We start from the raw sequence: 18,633 nt of genomic DNA, 5'->3' as shown, positions 1-18,633 counted from the left end.
TCGTCCGGAATATCTGAGACTCCATTCCAAATGTCATTGTAAATGCTTAACATAAGTTCTAATGCACATTCTGGTAAATACTTAATCATATTTTATGTTATGCCGTCCAAACCAGGAGATGTATTTTTTGTTTTGGATTTTATTACTAATTTGAGTTCTTTCATGGAGAAATCTTTTTCTAGTGGACTATTTGTCAGTGGTATGGAAGGTCTATGTATTTCATTCGTGTGAGGCACATAATCAGGAACTATTTGTTTCATACATTTCTCACAGAGTTCATTATTATTTTGTATTTAATTTTTTTTCTGTCAAACAATTATTATTACGCATTTTTTTATAACTCTCCATGCAAAACTAGTATTGTTCTTATTGTCTATTTCATTACACAAAGATTCCCAACCTTGTTTTCTAGCTAAAAGAATTACATTCCTAGCTTTAAACTGGGCCTGTTGAAAAGCATGATAATTTTCAGCAGTCATATGGTGTTTAAATTTAGTAAAAGCCAGCCGGCGATAAGCTACAGCTCTTGAACATTTTTCAGACCACCAGGTTTTGGGAGTAAAGCCTGTTACATTCTTACCTGGTAACTTATACTTAGGTATTGCACCATCTATTGCTAAACCTATGGCATTATATAATACTTTAATTTTAATTTCTGTTGTTGATAACTGTATTGAGTTTAATTCTTTCTCTATTAAAGAAGTAAGCTATATTGTGACCAATTTGCTTTTTTATAATTTCTTCCAATAAAACTATCCTGATTAAATTGATCCCTAGAAAAGATTCTTTATTAATACTACTGGTGTCAAATGTTATAGAAATAGGTAAGTGGTCACTACCCATACAATCTTCACTTACCTCCTAAGACGTAAGCAGATTAAGGAGACTTGTTGTTGCAAAAGATAAGTCTATAGTGGATGGCTGCTGAAAAAGTGTCGGGACGGTAGTGGCTTTATTGTCATTTAATAAGATATATTCAGAATCAGAGTAGGCCTTAAAAATATCGTTACCTCTTGTGTCGGCATTGGTAGCTCCCCAGTATGGGTGGTGTGCTTTCCAGCCACACATTAGGAACAATCCAGGTTCATTTGAAAACATGTTTTGCCAAAACATTTTGTCAATTTTAGCTTTTGTACAATAAATATTGTATATAGTTATGGGTACATTAAAATTATTTATAATTATTGCATGTACCTGAGTGCTACTACTGTTATATCTAACCACTTCTTTGAATAGTATAGACTTGTGGAGGACAAAAGCGACACCACCATAGCCATCATGTCTGTCTACTCTAATAATGTTATAGTTCTTGTCTATTACTGTATCTTTATCCTGTAACCAAGTTTCCTGTAAAATACCTATATGAATTTTGTTATTATTAAAATGATGCATGATCTCTGGCCATTTAGGCTTCAGAGATCTAACGTTGAATTGTATTATCTTTAACTCATTACTGATTACTTCTATGGACATTATAATGTGTGGACTATCTCTTTACTTGTTATGTACTGCTAGATTTTTTAATAACACTACTTGGGTTTTGAGGTTTTCCTTGTTTATCTGTGGGTGTGTTAGATTTAATTTTTGTTTTGGAGGCCACCTCATCACTTATAAATGGCATCAGTACCTCGTCTATTTACCCCTTTGTTTTTATCTCTACACTTTGAATGTTTTTCATGATTTCAAGTATTTTTTCACGTGCTGCTGCTTTTAGCTTAGTTTGTTCTTGCATATTTATCCTGAGCGCAAGATCCCGATTAGATGAGGAGGGGGTCTGTGCTTGTCTATTTCCAGAATTACTAAACTTACCTTGTAATTGATTAAAAACAGATGTTCCGTTGGTGTTGACTTTAGTAGATCTGAAACTACCAGTACCTGTAACCTGTTTAGGGCCAGAATATTCTGGGACACTTCTATATGTCCTCAAGATCGGCCATTTCCCTCTAGATACTAAATTTATTATTAGTTATAGTATTGTACTTAGTATATGACTGGCTCTTTTCGGGAGTTTGCAAACTCAGATAAATGGTTTCATTACTTAAATTTAAATTGGTTTTAGCTACCTCAGTGTATGTTTGATTTTTAGAGAACTTCTTCCCTCATTAGTCTCAAGCGTTATTTAATTGATTTTTGTCTGAGGTATTCAGAACACTGTCTGGAGTTACTGCTATGTGACGCGTAACAATGGACACATTTTTTAGGTTTAGAACACTCCTCAGAGTGATAATTTTCTCCACAGTCTCTACATATCCGGGTTTTGTTACCCGGAGAATTCATGACATGCCCGTATGAAAAACAGCGGAAACACTGCTTCACCGGGATCATGTATGGCTCTATTGGCAATCTTACATAATTCAAATAGACTACTTTAGGTAACTTGTCTGGATCAAAAGTCATCTTTACAAATTTAGTGTCTACTAGAGTGTTTTTTTACCATTTTTTAAATTCTATTTACCTCTAATATTGGATAATCACATGACGCTTCCGCCAGAACCTCTTCTTGGGAAATCTCACTTTCTACATAGACTACGCCTACTGAGTGTATTCTGATGGTTGGCACTATTGTATTGAGTTAAATGGGATGAAGTTACTAGGTTATTGGCTGCTGTGTAAGATTTACAGTTTACTACTAGGTTCTTACCTGCTCTAGTGATGAAGTCTACATCAGTGTGGTGACTGTGTAACAGTTTACCAACCCTAAAAGGATTTATTTTTTGTTTATTTTTATCCTGAACAATGACTTCAGAGGGTCCTTCATTCCATTCACTATATAATCTAACTATGTGTGGTTTCTTATGTTCAGATGGGTATTGTAATTTTTCTATCTCATCTAGGGTATTATTACTAGGATCAGTGAGGGATTCCATTTCATCCCTATTGCGTTTATGTCTGATTTCATTAGTTTCCATGTTATTATCCGCATAGGAATGTTCTATTATGGAGGAAACTGCAGCCACAGTTTCATCAGTTTGATGTTGAGTACTCTCCATGCTTTCAGGGTTGGCTAAACCTGAGGACACGTCAGGTCCAGCCGAAACATTTACAGGTAATGGACAAAAGTTATACTGTTAGTTTGTTAAGAGTTAATTAATAATTAATGTTAGGTATCCAAGTAAATATAATGTAACAAGTATATAAAAGGTTAATTGTTATTTACATAATAACAAGTTTACCACATTTCCCAGGAAAATCAAATTTGAAAAATCACGAGGCTGCAACGAAGCTAGAAAGTTGACAACGAAAGACTGTTAACTCTATCAGCACGCTACGACGAATGATCAGGAATGTTGTCCAAGGCCGACATGAACAAAATAGTTTTCATTTTGAGCTTATATCAGGTGCTTTTTTAGAAAATTAATTCATTGCTGCAATCCATAATGAAACTGTTAAATAAACTTGGACCCAGGTAGCATAGCTGACGTTTAGAAGTACTTGTAGTAAAAGAAGGTATTTCTGATTGTAAGAATTGAGCACTGCGGGCTATTCTGTTTGCGGTTCTATTAATTTTTTAAATTGATTTATGTATTTATGGATATGCATTAAGAAACAAAGGTTATACAAGTGATTAAAATTTAATATTTTTTTCTTTGAAAATATAATTCATTCTATCCATGTTTCTAATTCCATATACAATACGCAATGCATGCCCCTGTGCCATTATAATTGGCTGCAGCAACGGTCCTCCATAATGAATTATTTCAACAGTATACTCTGAAACCAAGAAAAATAAAGTTGTTTCATATGTCTAACTTTTATATGCTGCTTGAAATGAAATAAAGAGTAATTTATTTTCCTAAGTTTTTTTGGAAAAATAATTGAAATGCTGGTCCCATTTTAGGTAAAGGTCAACATACAAGCGTAGGAACACTGTGTGTGTGTGTGTGTGTGTGTGTGTGTGTGTGTGTGTGTGTGTGTGTGTGTGTGTGTGTTTTGTGTGTATATATGAACACCTTGTATAATAAAGTTATATTCACTTCTTATAAAATGTTATAATGGTATGAATTCTCTTCAAATTAGGTACTTAAATATACACTTTCAATTCACCATAAATTCCTGAAAAGGTGAAATATCAGTGATATGTTGACGTATTGTCTTTGTTTTAAAATTACGTATGTACATAAATTTCTTTGTGCACAAATTATAAAATCATAAGTTTTCCGTTTCCATTATAATTAGTATTATGAACAAGTCAATTAAAGAATAACAATGTAAAAGTAAAAATATAATGGAAAATAACAATTTAATATTTACACGCTTATATTCTTACCACCAACTAAGTTATAAAAACACAAAATTTTTAACTCAGTACAAACTTTGCTGTCTACATTACACAGAAAACATACAAGTAAACTGTTATAAAAGATAAAAGAAATTAACATACAGAATTGAGTTTAAAAATACTGCTAATACTAACTGGATGAAACTATACACTTTCAATATCTACTACATTGTTTTATTTTACATATATACAGATTGAGTTTATCGCAAATTAGATTCAGTTATTTAGTCTGTAAACACGACTTGTCAAACCTTCGATATAATTGTTATGCCATGACAAATGTTATGATAGTAACAATAAAACGTCAAATAAATTAAAAATTCTTCAGGTAAATATACAGTGTGTGAGAAACAAATTACTAGAATTAGAAAGCTTCTGTAAGGAGCATGACATTGAGGTGATCAGTCTGTCCGAACACTGGCTCACTTCAGAACAGGTGGATATATATACACCTCAAGGTTATGTTCCAGTTAGTTTTTTTTTGTAGAAAATTTTTCAAAAATAGAGGGTCAGGAATTTTAGTAAAGCTGGGTACTGAAGTTGGAGTGATTGAAATGAATGAGTATTGTTTGGAAATGGATATTGAGTTAAGTTGTGTAAAATTAATTTCGCAGAATTTGTTTGTTATTTCTCTTTACAGGTCGCCTCAAGGTAACATTAATACATTTTTTGAAAAATTTGAATTGGCCATGAAGAAAATTATATCTAAAGACACAAAAGTTATTGTCTGTGGAGATTTTAATATAGAGATTTTGCAAACTAGTAACCAAAATTCGATTCGATTTCTAAACTTATTAAGATCACTCCAAATTTACTGTACTTATTTGGCACCAACAAGAGCTAACTCTTGCATAGATAATATATTGGTAAATTTCTCTAAGGATTTGTATACTGTAAACTCTGTAGATGGCCACTTTGCAGATCATATTCCACTTGTAATCAGTTTAAAATATGATGACCTAGGCTTAAATACATCAAAAATCAAAATTTCTAAAACATTCTTTCGTTCTCAAAGTGTAGACAATATTGCATTTTTTATTGAGGAATTGAAGAAAGAACAGTGGAATATGATCACTGATTTTAAATTAGGAAAGATAAATGTTTCAACAATGTTTGACAGTTTTTTTTAACCACAATATTAATCTATGGCATTTTTGCTCACCATTAATTAGTAAAAAACGAGGTAATAGTAAACTACACTGTAGAAAAAATAAAATAAAATGGTACAATTGTGAACTTGCTCAGGAAAGAGATTATACAGGGTGATTCAAAACTAAACGGCAATCTCTCGGGAGCTTATTCTATAGCTAAAAACAAGTAAAAAAGTTCATATAACCATATGCCCGGAAACGCTTCGTTAGCGAGTTACGCCTAGCGAAAGATTTCGCCCGGATTTCAGAACCCTTGGTGAAGTCAGGCCGTATAAAAATGGTAAAGGTAGTTACAAAGATACAAATACGATTGTTTTTTATGTTTTTATATCTGACAAATTTATTAAAATTCGTCCCAGAGCTGTAAATGCAATACTTTCAGAGATATCTTACGTAAAACACAAGAATTGGTGCAAAGAAATAACACATTTTTGTGTTTAACGTAAGATTACTTCCATAAATGTTAAATAAAGGTCATTTTTTCTTAAACAGATTTGTAGAACATTTAATTCTGAAAAGATTCATGTGAATTACTTAGGAAAAAAATTAATAATAGGTATTGAAATTTAGCTTTATTTAAAAATAAAACAGACGCACAAAAATGCATATTCTTATCTGCATAAAATATTAACTAATGTTTAGGTTGTGAGTAACAGCTGATCATTTATTCAACACTTTTTATCGTCATATTTTCTTTGCAAAGGTTGGCAATATCAGCTGATCAACAATTAAGTTCATGAAGTAATATTTGAATAACCTTTATGGAGGTTTTGTATTGTGGCGTGTGAAGATTGTATTTTGTGAGATCCTGTGATTATTTGGAAATATTTTATACAAGTGTACAAGCTAACCTCAAAAACCTCCATAAAGGTTATTCAAATATTACTTCATGAACTTAATTGTTGATCAGCTGATATTGCCAACCTTTGCAAAGAAAATATGACGATAAAAAGTGTTGAATAAATGATCAGCTGTTACTCACAACCTAAACATTAGTTAATATTTTATGCAGATAAGAATATGCATTTTTGTGCGTCTGTTTTATTTTTAAATAAAGCTAAATTTCAATACCTATTATTAATTTTTTTCCTAATTAATTCACATGAATCTTTTCAGAATTAAATGTTCTACAAATGACGACCAGAATTGCAAAGAGATCTAAGTGCCAAAAACAAAACTTTTCAGGAAATGAAAAAAACTTTACATTTTCAAAAAAATTTGTATTTATATTTTGTAATTATTGAGATACATTGTTTACATTATGTTTAAAATTATTATAAAGTTTTATAAAGCTATTTACTTGAATAAAAAGTTTATAAATTCCTTTCGGCAGAAGGTCCTAAGTCCAAACTACCTAACAGTGCAAAAGGATGTAAGTGCCTTAAAAAGAGTTCATTTTACTAACACAGCTCACGATAGAAGTTTCTGTTGTTTTCATCCAAGTATGGAATCATTGTGCAATACATTTTCAATATCTGTTATTGTCTTGCCTTTCTTTCCCATGGACATAGATCGTTAAATTTCTTTTATACAAAAACAGGTTCAATTTGATCCACTTTGATCACGGAAATCTGACTGATGCCTAGTTTTTTTTTTGTATCAATGCAACTAGAAGCTGCTTTGTCAAAGTCAAAAAAGTGGTCAGCCATTTTCAAAACTTTGAAAGGCTTTGAGGGTCTAGCTTCCTCGATAACTTTCTGTAGATCTTCCATCACTTGCATTCTAGCTGACCGACACTTTTTTTCGATAATAGCGAAGTCTCTATCGGCAACAGAAAAACTGTGGCCAGAGAGCAGAAATTTGTGTTGAACAGACTCAAAAATACCCTTAACTACCATGTATAGGTATAGAAAAAATAAGCATTCGATTTTTTAGTTTGCCGGCACAGTTGTCGCTCCAAACAACCAAATGTTTCTTGTGATTTGGGAGTAAACCAGAGTTTATAGCCTGAGTAATGCAAGACGCTACCTGATTCCCTCCTCTACCTGACTGCCCCTCGTGCAACATACAAATTATAGCTTCATTAGCGTTGGTGCTATGGACATTGAAATTGTAGCAGGTGAGTTGGCGTAAATAATACATATTGCAATGTGTCAATTTAGGCAAAGGGAATACTTTTTCTAATTCCATTACTACCGGTAAGGCTATCACACTTACCTCTACAGCAGGCAATGGTTTCGCTGCTATCTCCTACCTAGTGTGTTGGTTTAGTGTCATATAAGACTTCCCACTTAGTCTTGCTTTCTTCTGTTTTTCTCTAAACGCCAGCTTCTTTTCACTGACATCTTCACCAAAAGCACTGTTATTCAAATTGTTGGTGTCGTCAGCCATGATTGTAAGAAAACTTTATAACTTAAAATAAGCAATATGAAAAACATAGGCAAAGGCAATGACGGGTAGAGCACGCCTGTATCAACAGGAGTGGCGGGAATAGTGGTGGGGCGGACGACAACGTGACGGCACTTAGATCCCTATGCATTGCAAGCCCGCCCCGACATACTACCAGCGCATTCTGTTGCATCCTATAACAACTACTAGGAGTTTTTTATGAACACAGATCACATTGCAGGGCATTGGCATGTGGACATAGATCGGTTTGCAGTGATAAAACCCATTGCGCTAAAAGATGGCACTTAGATCCCTTTGCAATTCTGGTCGTCAAATCTGTTTAAGAAAAAAATGACCTTTATTTAACATTTATGGAAGTAATCTTACGTTAAACACAAAAATGTGTTATTTCTTTGCACCAATTCTTGTGTTTTACGTAAGATATCTCTGAAAATATTGCATTTACAGCTCTGGGACGAATTTTAATAAATTTGTCAGATATAAAAACATAAAAAACAATCGTATTTGTATCTTTGTAACTACCTTTACCATTTTTATACGGCCTGACTTCACCAAGGGTTCTGAAATCCGGGCGAAATCTTTCGCTAGGCGTAACTCGCTAACGAAGCGTTTCCGGGCATATGGCTATATGAACTTTTTTACTTGTTTTTAGCTATAGAATAAGCTCCCGAGAGATTGCCGTTTAGTTTTGAATCACCCTGTATGTTAAGTTTATATAATATTTATAAAAACATGTTGAGGAATGGATCAGAGCATACTGAGTTAGCTTACAATGCATATTTCTTTTGTAAAAGAAGCTATAGTGCACATCTAACCTCTGCCAAAAAAATAGCCTGTGAAAAGTACATAGACCAAGGACAAAACAAGTGCAAGGCAGCTTGGGAGGTTATATCTCAAGAACACTCTCCAAATTCTACTAGAGACATCACACTTGACCCTGAACAATTAAATTATCATTTTAAACATTCTGTTGATGAATTGGCAAGTCAAATTCCAGACACCAACACTAACATTTATAATTTACTAGGAAGTAGACTGATCAATCCAAATTCTTTTAATTGGACAAATATTAATTCAGAAGATGTACAAAAAATAGTTTCTAAATTCTCAAATTCTAAAAGTTCTGATGTTTATTGGATTTCTAACCATTTATTGAAAAAACAATTGGTTTAATTAAGGAGCCACTTTCTTTCATAATAAACAAATGTTTAGAATGGGGTTACTTTTCAAATATGTTAAAGATATCTAAGATCACACCAATTTTCAAAAAAGGGGAGAAAAGTCTTCCTCAAAATTATCGCCCAGTCTCAGTTGTCCCTACTTTTTCCAAAGTCATTGAATCCATAATGTATAATCAACTTAGTAATTATTTTGAAAAAATAAACCTCCTTTCTGAATCTCAATTTGGATTCAGGACAGGCCGTTCAACAGTTGCTGCAGTAACCAAAGTAGCTCGTGAGGCATTGCAGGCATTTGAAAATAAGCAGTCAGTTTCTCTTTCTCTATTAGATTTAAGTAAAGCATTTGATTGTGTTCCATTAAATAGTATTTTAACTAAATTAGACTTTTATGGAATATCTTCAAAGTCTATGAAAATTATTGAATCGTATCTAATAAATCGTAGACAGTATGTAAGTTTAAGAGGGACACAATCATCACTAATAGATGTTTCCTTAGGCGTTCCTCAAGGTTCTGTCCTTGGACGCTTCTTTTTCCTTGTGATAATTAACGATTTATAAAAAAATGTTGGTGTGAATTCTGTCATCTATGCTGACGATTCAACTCTGTTCTCCTGTCATAATAATCTGGAAAGTTTAAAGGCTACAATGACTACAGCTCAAAGTAATGATCAGAAATGGTTCACAACCAATAAACTTCTCTGCAATGAAAGTAAAACGCAAAACATATTGCTTAGCCTTTCTCAAAACGATCACCAATCTGTTAATTTACTGGGAATTTGTATTAACACGAAATTGAGTTGGAATGATCATGTTAACGGATTAAGCAAAAAACTTTCGAGAGTTGCTTTTCTGTTTTGGAAATTAAGATCTATAATATCTACTGAGTACCTTAGGACAGCGTATTTTGGATTATTCCAATCACATATTGCTTATGGCTTGATATTATGGGGCCATTCTGTAGCAGTGTCAGATCTGTTAATAATCCAAAAAAAGGTTATTAGAACCATTTGTCATGCTGCACCATTAGACCATTGCAAATGCCTATTTATACAATTACAAATACCTATCATTATTAATCTCTACATTTACCATATTATATTATACACTAAAGCTAACCTCAGAAACTTTTTCATTAGAAACCAATTTCATACACACAACACCAGAAATAAAAATAAGCTTGACATTCCTCAACATCGACTGACCAAATTTGGAACATCCCATGTGGTAAATTGTGTATGATTTTTTAACAAGCTTCCAGAAATTGCTCATGTTACTCCCATAAGTAATTTAAAAAGAAAATGTTATTTGTGGCTTTTAGATAATCCATTTTATTCAATTGACGAGTTTTTAAATATGGATGTCAATATTCAGTTTTAAATCATTGGGTTTTAATTTTAAACTATATATTTATTTTACAACTGTAAGGTAAATGTTTTTGAGTCTCTTAAATCTGTTTTGTGGTTTTCAATGATAGTTTGTTTCTATATTAGTATGTTTTATACTAAAAGTGTATTGACAATGCCTATTTCATTGTATATATGATCAATGGCAATAAATATCTTATGTCTTATGTCTTATTGGATTTATTTATTCTTGGTTTATTGGTACATTTTATAAACGTCTAAAATTTCGGACGCCTGATTGTAAAGAATTAACAGGATTCTGCTGACTGACTAAATTAATAGAACGGGAGATTGTTAAATGGTACCTAAGACATCCATTGTTTTAAGAAAAACAAAAACAAATATTTTTAAATATTTAATAGCAAGTGGGTACAATATTATATAATGAAGTACATGTACAACCCAATAATTACGTGCTTTTTTGAAGTTTAGTAGGGAACTTAAATAAAATCCCTTTGTCTTGTTGACTTATGTCTCTTTTGCACTAAATAAACTTTAGGCAGTGTTTTGGTTTGAAATAATGCAGGGTTTCATTAAATAATGAACAAGACCAGTTATTGCAAACTCGATTTCTTTAATAAGTATTAAATATTATTACATTAAAAAAACATATTCATCATCATTAATTGGGGCATCTTTAAATACTGGCTATTGTAAAAGTTGATAGAAAATTTTCTTGTGCTCTTAGATAATGTACGATACTACTTTCTTTGTCTTTAGTCTCTCTTTTTGATAAGTATTTTTCCTTGTGAATATGCTTCTTGATTAGGTAAGGATACTTCATCAGTTTTCATGAGGTTAAGGTGTGTACATTCTCTAAACCACCAGATCTTATGTATTCACTTGTCTTGGTAACATTTTGTGCTCATGAAAATATTCAAAAAGTGATATTTGAATACTAAATTGATCTCTTTTCATTTTTTGGAAGGTGCCTGACGTTAAAAAATGTATTTTTTATGGAGAGGTTGATTCTATTTAGGCTTTATTGTGCCCGTCCTCAGGGACCATTGGTCTATACGAAGGTATTATTAGACAGAATAAGGGGGAGAGTCGATGCAGTAAAAGGTCGATGATACTGATCAAAAGTGCTAAGGTCACATACAGAATTTGAACCTGCACTATCTCTAGATCATGTACAAAGTCCGACATTTTAGACCGCAACGGCCAACAACACTCACAAATGAAACTAATATGAACATTTTGTTTAAAAATAGTGGCATTAGAAATAAATGGATTAACTATTTAAGAGTATAAAAAGAGAGGACTCATTGTATATATTAATGAATCTTATGTATTATAAGTTTCTATAACTGAAAAAGGGTGGAATGAGCAGTGACGACAACCTGCAAAGGATATATATATATTCCTTATATATATATATAGGCCATTATATATATAGGCCTATACTCATGGCCTGTATATTTTCTTTATATATATATATATTATATATATATATATATATATATATAAAGAAAATAACTACAGGCCATGAGTCATAATAATGCACACAGATGGTGGGATGAAATGACTTCAACCAGGACTCAGCTGATTCCAAATTTACCTGTGAACTCTCTGATAGTTATTGATAAAGTCGCTTAATCCCACACTGTACAGTTTAGTAAAACAATGAAGGATGTATTTGAAAGATTAGAATCGTTAGAAAACCACAGATACAGAACCGATAGAAAATATTTGGAGAGTAAAACAAAATTAAGTCAAACAATATAATATTAAAAACTCCATAGTGTTATATAAAGAAAATGTTGGCTCAGTAACAAAAGAATAGTTGAAGAAAATAACTCTACAATTTTTAGACAATGTTAAATAATATTAATAAAAGGAAAGGAAAGTTTAATTTGTGACATAACGGATTAATTTATAATTATACTGTACGGATAACCTGACGGCAGTGAACGGGACATATAGCAAACTGAACCCCTTTTATTTTATTCAGCGAAAAAGCGGAAATGGTTGATAAGGGTGTAAATAGCCCACAATTAATTGGCGTCTCTATTATAGGTAAGATAAACTTTAAAAACTATATAACAATATCATCCACCACAGTGCTTCTGAATAATTTATGCCTATCTATATGTTAAGAAGCTAGAACATTCTTTTATCGTCATACCGGATATTTCATTTAATAATTTTTCCATAAACTGTATTCTTTTTACGATGTATTTATCCATATTTAAGAAACTTAGTTTATACACAATGCACTACAAAAGACATTCTATTCAATTAACCACTATAATGTAATTCAGCTTGATTTCTTTAAAGTTTTCAAGATTTTTTTGCAGTATGTCACAGACTTACTGACAAAGTCCTTTTGTTCTAGTAGAAAAATAATACATTGTAACGTGATTGAATATTATAATTTTAAATACAAATTCGGTAATAATGTGTTTACACAAACGAGCGGTAAGCTGTAGGGCCGCGGTATTTCGATACACACTACACTTCGTAACAAGTTTTAGATAATCTAATAAACAAAGCTATGTATCTGATAAAGTTGAATCTAAAATTAACTTCTGTTAAGTCAGAAAAACGTTTCGCTGGTAAGAGTTGCCCGACGAAATAATAACAAATATCCTCACGGATAACAATTTGTGTTACAACAGTATTACAGTGTTGATTCAGTTAATTTTAAACATATTTAAACCTCAAAAATAGTAATATATTTTAACTTTATACTTTTACTGGCATTACCAAAAACAGGTAAATAAATTTCCAAATTATCAGAATTTTATTTTGGCAGGACGCGTGTCCTATCAAAAAAATGATTTTAGAGCGGAGACTAAATCAGATATCTTCATTTTAATCCAGAAAGTAATAGGTGTCAGATAATTACAACATGGTCATGATATGAAGTTTACATGATTTTAATAATGATACAAAAAACTGAAATTCGTTCAAATAGGCGTAGTTTTTTTTAAGGTACAGTGTTTGTTATTATTTTAAACTCTTCAATGGTGTGGATTGATTTATCTTCGAGCCGAAGTCGTCTTTGCGTAATGTCTTGTCGTAATGCGTAGTCGTCTTTTTAAGGTCTTGGAACCACAATTTTAAAATCTTGTGAAAGCATGTTGAATAATCCTGCCTAATATTGGAAAGTTTCTTGGAGAACAATGTAGTTCTGTGCATCGTAAGAAGAAATCACTGCCATGTCGCGTGTGATTATCATGGATAGTCTTAATTCTAGGCAATTTTCCTTGTGAAATAACATGAGCAATGATGACTTCAATGATATAAATAGATACCGCACCATGAGAATGACAAGGGCCTTAAAGGCCTCCCGACAGCTATCTTGAAGTTGAAGGCCAGTCATAACCCGTATAGCACGCTTTTGTGTAACAAGGACTCATAGGGTAACTCGTAGGGACTTTTTTTGTAACAAGGATTCTTCAATTTATGAACTGAAGATCTTCCCCAAAGAATTATTCCATAACTAATATAAGATTCACAGAGGACATGATATGCAAGTTTTGTTGCTGTTAGTGTGTTTATATGTTGTATTCTTTTCAATACAAAAATAGCAGCACTGAGTCTGGAACACAGCTTGTCAATGTGAACGTTCCAAGTGAGACGTTTATTCAATGTCGTAGACCTGGAGACTCTTTTAGACATTTTGTTATATAATCGTCATAATTTCTTTTCGTTTCAAATTAGAATTATGAAACCAAGGAATTGTTGATACCTTATCTACGATTTGCTTATACCACTGAGCTTTGGGGGTTGATTGAAACACATCCTGAAACTCATATCATAAAGCAGTGAATTACTTAAAGCTTCTTTTACATTTTTAACTACTTTAAATCACACTCCAATTACAGCAAATTCTAAAATGCAGAATGCACAAAAAGATCTTGTCGGCATTGTACCGTCGATTAATTATATAGCCACACTGATACTGAAGATAATGTGTAAGCCCTTTTACAGTTGAGGGAAAAATATATTTGTGAACTAAAGAAGTGGTTCTAAGAAAGAGATCATGGCATTCTCACGAGAACTAATATAAAATACTGGAGATCCTAACTTTTGTGGTGATGCGGAGACTGAGGAGTGGAATAAAATATGATGAATATTTTGCTTTAATAATGGATGAGGCAACTGATTATTCCAAAAAAGGAACAGATATTCTTGATCCTTAGACATGTCAATGGCGACTTAAGGTTTTTGAAGATTTATCTCTTTATATGAAACATTTTCAACAACTGGGGAAACTATAACCAAAATAATACAAGATGTTCTGTTAATATTTGAATTAGGAATCGAGGACTATTGTGACCAGTGTTATGATAGGGCTGGTAATAGGAAAGGGCACACGAGAGGAAACTCTTCATCCTACTTTATATATTACCAGAGATACGAATGTTAGAAGTTTAGATGACCTACCTGCAGTCATAAGAAATGGACCTCGGGAAAACAAGAAATTTCTTTCTCAACTCATAAAAGTAATGTAGTTACTATTGGCCATACCAGCATCATCTGTAACAGCCGAATAAACCCCTACTTGCCCTCGTCGCTTGGTTAAGATCACCAACGACGACTCAAAGGAGATTTAATCATTTTGCCATCTTGCCCATATATAAATACATTGCCAGAAGTTAAGATACTCTGTCAATCCCAAAAGTGTTTGTTAGTAGAGTTGAAACTCGTGGATTGGTTTTTGGCAACCACAAAGATTGAATATTGTTATGTACTTCATTTCTTATAGGTAATGTTTTTCTATTGATTGTGACGTTTTCATAGTTAGCTGTTATTTGTTTTATTGTATCTGAATATGTTAGGATTTGTAAAAAATAAACTTCATAAATTCCAAACCGTGTGCAAATTTTGTGTGTGTGGTATTCGTTATTGTTTAAATCTAATCATACACAGAGTTCTAACAGTAAAACGTTGTTTCGGAATATCAGATTTTTAAATGTTTCTCGAACTCCCCACCCGGTACTTTTTTGGCCCCCAAGAAAACCTATTTTTACTCTCCTTGATTTATAGAGCTGCTAGGGGAAATAGTAAGAAAAACCAGACACCATTTTTATCTGGCAGACGTAATAGTTAAATTGTATGTTATTCGTTAAAATAAGTCACTACGAGGATCGTTCAATAAGTCCTAAGAATAAATTGAAAAACTATTTTTCGCCAACAATTGTTTTTCATTCTTAACATAATCTCCTTTCAGTTCTGTATACATGTTTTCAAAATGTTATGCTGTTAAACAAACTACGATTTCGGGAGTTCTTTAAAATAAGCATTCGTTTGCCCAATAACCTCCTCGTTTGAAGTAAATGTCGTCCGCCAAGCAATTTAAAAAATGTATAAACAGGAAAAGTGGGCCAAATCTGACGAACACGATGGATTTACCTTGTGATATTCCTGTAGCCTTAACTATTTCGCACACTTTTTTCGTCAGTCATTCAAAATCGTGTCCCGAATATTTTCAATCATTTCGGGAGTAGACACTATACAGTCCGACTATGTTTACTTTTTCAGAGAATTTTAGGAAACACTTACGCCACTAATTTCAAAGTCCAAGTCAGAACTACAGTTGGTTTTAAAAGGCTCAAAATTTAAATATTTTTTACAAAAATGGCCACACCTCGCCCTTTGAAGAGACTGCGATGAAAAGAGTTTTCCAATTGATAATTTTAAACTCAGAAATTGAATTAATGTTAAAACTTTGCTCTATAACAACAAAATCATCAGAATTCAATTCCTCGCATAGCAGAGACAGTTCACTCACTTTATTCTTTGCGATCTGGATATTTTGATGTACCACAGAAAGCTTAGTTAAATTAAATGTAGGGTTTGTTAGTTTTGAGCGATGCCAATTTTTGTTGTGGCTTAGCGATACTGAAACCGAGATGCGTCTACTGGGACTTCTCAAACGATATTTCGTCTATGTATAGTCAGTTCATCTTCCTTCTTTATTTTTACTGCGTCCGCATATGAGTCTGGTCCTGGGCACACGCGTAGGATGTTTTATTCTGGAGGTCCAAAAACGGTTGAGAGGTCACCGGAGGAAAGTGGATCGGCAGCATCAGTCAACCCAGCAGCAGGAGGCTTCAGATGGAGTTCAGCAGGCACGGGAGGATCATCACGAGGTTCAGTTGCAGAAGGATAGCTAGCAACAGAAGAGAGCCCGCATCGTGTTGTGGCCCCGCAGCGGCCACAGGTTCGGTGTCATCAGAAGGTCCGGTCGCATCAGAAGATGACTTGGCTCCACGATGTAGCTCCGCAGCGATCACAGGTCCGTTGGTGGACGGGGGCTTATCAGCAGGAGACACCATGATAGCTGATGAAGGGTCACAGACGAGTATATTAATCCTCAGCAAAGCCTCGATGATAAGTTTAGCGAAGAGGCGCTTGCCGGGTATCCAAAATATCATGCCATGGCTCGTAAATAGGCGGCGACTAATGTGGTTGAAATCGACAACCTCACGGTTTTTATGTTTGGCTCTCAGTTCCTCAATAAACCCATTCACTCGCCTCGTGTGTCTGTTGACTGGATGGTCAGCCGCGAGGTCGTGTCGATGGGGCAGAGTGGACACAATAACCTTTGAAGAGCTCAGGTTGGCTTTTTAAAATTTGAAAAATAGTTTTCTGCCTATTGTCTGTACGTTTATTTTTAGCTTTTTTTGTTATGGCGTTTGGGGGTTGTAAATTGTTTTTTTAGAAGTAGTGGAATTGTTTATTTGTTACTTTTTTCAGATTCCTGGTCTTTATGCAAGAAGCATTTATATTTATTCTCAACTTGGAGGGGCCTATGCTTTTTGTTATTTTGCACTTTATACTCGTGACTGCTACCTTCATATCGTTCCTTACAGATCTTAACTTCATCCTTGAGGCATTTTATTTCTGCCTCCATAACCTCTATGGTGGTCTTGAGGCTAGTTATGAGGTTCTTATCCTGCACGCATTGAGTGTTGTGACAGGCGGTCTGAAGGTCACATTGCACTGCGATGTCCATGGTAGAAGGCGCAGCCGGAGGGGGAGCAGCAGTTAGTAACGGTGATGTCATCGATCTAGTTGGGCCTCGTTGTGAATTCGTCACAAAATTTTCATTGGTTAATTCCAAGAGACGAATATCGGATTCTATGGAGTGGTCTAAAATTGCCCTAACTCTATCCCTCAGTTTAGAAACTTCTTCTCTAAGAACATTATTTTCAGCCTTTAAGTCTTGAATACGCGACGGATACGATGGACTCAACGTCTTTGCTGCTAGAGCCGTCTGGGAGGCAGAGAGACAATTTGAGGAGGCCCAATGGAGTTAAAGACAATTCTAGTGATGTAGGAAGAGCGGCGGACGAAGGCGAAGTTGTAGCGGGTCTGAGCAAGTTCGCAGCGGGCGAGGGCGACGTGGCGGCGAAAATGTTTTATCACCGCTCGAAACCCACCATTATTATAAAAAACAAATGTTTTGCACTTCAATTGTCAATAGCAACGAAACTACGCGATGGATCTAGCTGAAATTTTGGAAAGGTCTAGTCAATAATGATGCGTGCGAACCTTTTTTTCAATCCTTCGAGCGCCATATTTAGGATTTTCTAAAGACTTATTGAACAACCCTCGTAGTTTCATCTTTTGTTGTATGTATGAACAGTTAAAGGTTTAGTTAAAATAAGTATTTAATTAATAAGCAAGTGGTCGAGTCGATGAACAAAAACTGGTATTATGTTTATAATTGTTATGACCTGAACCGTTGATCTCTGTTAGAGAGATATAACTATATATATCTATAAATCTACGGGGGAGGACAGATACGTTCTCTATTTTTTTTGTAATTTTCTGGTTATCTTGTGAGGAAATTTTGTCACATGAAACTAAACTCAATAATTTATACAATACGGTGAACAATAGGTTCAGAACCAGGAAAGAACAGAAATTGTCTAATCTTAAATTGGTTTTTCATGTATTGCAAATTTTGTCTAATACAATTGAATCATTATCTATTTTTTTATAGATTGATTGCCTAAATTTACGCTATTTTATATTTTTACAATCTCCACAAAGACAATATTGTTGTTTTTTCGTATGTAAAACTATATTTTTTTGTCATCGCAACTTTAATGTATAAATTACAGCCCAATATTTTTTTATAAAACCACTTCACGTACAGTTATTCTTTTGAAAGTAATAAATATGTGTGTATCATCGATAACAGAACCTTTGAGCGCATAACTGAACGAAATAATATGATAACATTTACCGGAATAACCGTTTTTCCTCATGAAAATGGTCGATTTCATAAACGTACATGAAATTTAGAA

Source organism: Homalodisca vitripennis, chromosome X (genome assembly GCF_021130785.1).
Source record: "Homalodisca vitripennis isolate AUS2020 chromosome X, UT_GWSS_2.1, whole genome shotgun sequence".
Taxonomy (NCBI): Eukaryota; Metazoa; Arthropoda; class Insecta; order Hemiptera; family Cicadellidae; genus Homalodisca; species Homalodisca vitripennis.
This window is presented reverse-complemented; position numbering follows the sequence as displayed.